The 3199-nt window shown below is 33.2% G+C and overlaps 1 pseudogene; it reads left to right on the top strand.

Moving 5' to 3' along the window:
• Positions 1 to 2629: 2629 nt before the first annotated feature.
• LOC145293589 (5S ribosomal RNA) lies at positions 2630 to 2745 on the top strand (annotated as a pseudogene).
• Positions 2746 to 3199: the final 454 nt, after the last annotated feature.

Raw genomic sequence — 3199 nt, 5'->3', positions numbered from 1 at the left:
AGATTATTTTCCTCATTTTCAATGTTATTCTCATAACGTTTCAGTTAGTCTTGGAATGACAAATCAGAATTGGAATCGATAATCAAAAGAATACATGGAACTTTTGGAATTATTGGAATCGGTTTTGTGAATCTGAAAAATTTTAGCTGTATTTCCAATTCCATAAACAATTCTTTTAATTGTTGTCTTTACAATAAAAATGAAACAAACAAAATGCATTTATTAGAAACTTTTTTTATTTACAATATAAAAACTAAAGACCATAGGACCGCAGTTTAAGGAATCCCATTCCTACATTTATTCTCTAAGTCTAATTTAAATTTTTTTATTGGTAAATGATAAACAAAGTAAATATTCTAGGGTTCACTTACATCTATTCCTTTATCTTTCTGATTCGTTCTCTCCCGACCTTCAACACATGGTACAATGGAGAAAAGGTGATTGGTTAACTTTTAATGCATTCAAAACCAAAATTCTATCTTTTCATCATCAACGCTCTGATCCTCACTTCACTCCAACTGAAATCAATGGTTGTCGTCTTGAGGAAGCACCCTACTTTGACAAGCTTATGGGACTGACCTTCACCACTGACCTGAAATGGAAGACTTACAAATTCATTGCCAAGGTCACTGGAAAAAATTGCTGAATCATTCTACTGATCCAAAAGTTATCACAATCCTCTACCTTTATATGAGCCAAATATATCTTAAGATGGTGTACTTTTGCCACATCTGAAGATTAGCTGCTTAGAATACCCTTTCTTGCCTTGATAGGGTACAAAACCAGCTTTGAAATCTAGTGGGCGATATCCCTTTTTCCTCCCTACTGCCTCTTTTTTACAGAAGAGACATTGCTCTATCGTAATTTTAATTGCAGGTGCTCGACTAAGCTTCAATATATGGTCCCCCTCCCTATATAATATTTACAAACATTCTTCCAGCTACAACCACTGTCGACAATTTCCCCTACTCTCTAGCTGTGCCTAAAACTAAACGCAAATATAATGAACAAAGTTTCTTTCCTAGAACTGCTCTCCTGTGCTGCACTTTCATAGAATTGATCTCTGGGGCTGCTTTCCAGCTGACTACAACACAGTCATTTTCAAGTCCAAAGTAAACAAGATCTTGTTGGGATGTTCTCTTAAATAATCAAATTCTGACCAATTTTCACCAATAATAATAACAGTGTTGTCTTATTGTCCACTCACACTCATTTAACCCTTAACCTCGAGTGATTATTAGGCCTCGATAAATGATTACTCTTGTAAAATATAACAATTTCTTTTCACATCTATTTGCTAAACGTCTATCTTAGAGAGTTCACAGTTGAATATTAAAACACTTCTGGCAAGTTTTTTTTTATTTTATTTATTTATTTTTTTTTTTCTAGCACTGTACTGACTCTGGCCATTGTCTGGTTACCACATATATTCTCTGAAATAATTCATGTTGCATTTTTTTTTTTTTTTTTCAGTTTAAAATTTTTATTTCCTTTTAAAATTAATTTAAATCAATTTTCAAATTAAGTAGAATTTGAAAACATATTACTGTAAGCTATTTCTAAAATAGCTATTTTCACTGAATTTAAGTAAAAATGGCACTGGTAATAATGTCACAAGTAGATAAATAGGAAAAAATGACACAAGTGAAAAATATAGATTAAAATCTCACATTGAGTTTATCAGAATTTTAAATAGAATACATAAATGCAAAATATTTAGAAGTTTGTCAAAATAAAATTTAAAAAAAAGAAAAGAAATTATATCTACATTTACTAGTACTCCCTCTAAAAAAATGAGATTCTACTTTTTAGGAGATTACGTGTGAACACACTGAAGGAAAACAAATATTTTAGAATTTTAGAAGTGAGGGGTTAGTTGCACATATAAATTTAGTGAAAACTGATCCCCCATTTACGGACCATTCCAATTTTTAGAGCAAGTTTGCATATTATTATTATTAGTAGTAGTAGTAGTAGTAGGTAGTAGTAGTAGTAGTAGTAGTAGTAGTAGTAGTAGTAGTAGTTTTATCATTATTCACTTCAGTCTTTGGGTAGAAGTCTTAAATAATTCGCAATTGTATTCTTACTATCGCCCTCAATGAAGATTGAACCTTTTGATTTCTGAGACAACTGCCAAATTCGAGCAACTTGAACATGTGGTATAGTTTCTGGCTTTGGAATAGCATTTTTGGGTTTGCTAAGAACCACATGCACATTCAGTACAAATTGAGGATAAAGTATTGTTTTAATGAAGGAAGATAATGTAGAACATGTACAGACGGACGTGCATGCATAATAAAATGGAAATAAATGAAACATTGAGAGAATAGAAGGGTCACCAGTTAGCAAGTGCTATCTAAAAACATGAATAGAGTTTTGTAGATGAAAAATTGAGAAAAGCAAAATTTTATAACAAAACCTTTTTATACAAGAGACATAAATATAAAAGTTATTTTCAGTCATTAACATGTGTTTGGTGAAGGAAGTTGCGTTAGTAGTCACAAGTCAAAATGTTCATAGTATAGAATAATATGTGTATACAAATAATATACATATGTGAGTATTTGGCAGCGTGGCATTGTATATGTGTGTGTGTGTTGACTTACTTTATTCTTGTTAGTGCATGTATAGATACGGCATAATCATGTTGACACACCGGTTCTCATCAGATCACCGAAGTTAAGCAATGTTGAGCCTGGTTAGTACTAGATGGGTGACCATTTGGGATTCTAGGTGCTGTATGTGCTCTCTGCTTATCTCGGCATTTGTTTCCAGTCGTCCTGTACTTCACTTGCCACTGGTATTTAACAATGTCGTCTCAGGAGAGGTATGGTTGCTGATTACGCACTTCCTGCCACAAAAATTTCACACGCAGGCAACACTTCGTGGGTATCTATTGTATGTCAAAGACTGAAGGAGCCTGTTTTAGATGTGTGCATATTGATGAAGGCTAATACGTGAATCATTGAGTCTTTTCCACTTCCTCTGGCTCAATGGCAGAGAGAGGGTGTTGAGAAGACGTTCTGAGGTTCTTTTCAAGGTGCAACCGGTTTGAAAATCCTTTGTGTCTCTAGACTTTGGCTGTTTATTTAACTTCATGATGGCTATTTTCACATGTATGTGCTACTTTTTGGGGTTTGAAACGATTTTCATTGGTTGAAAATACTTTGAGTTAACATGTTCCTGTGAAAACTTACTT

This window comes from Euprymna scolopes, chromosome 14 (genome assembly GCF_053919585.1).
Source record: "Euprymna scolopes isolate OS-2025 chromosome 14, ASM5391958v1, whole genome shotgun sequence".
Lineage (NCBI taxonomy): Eukaryota > Metazoa > Mollusca > Cephalopoda > Sepiida > Sepiolidae > Euprymna > Euprymna scolopes.
The sequence above is the reverse complement of the archived record's forward strand: the minus strand, read 5'-3'. Positions and strand labels throughout refer to the sequence as shown.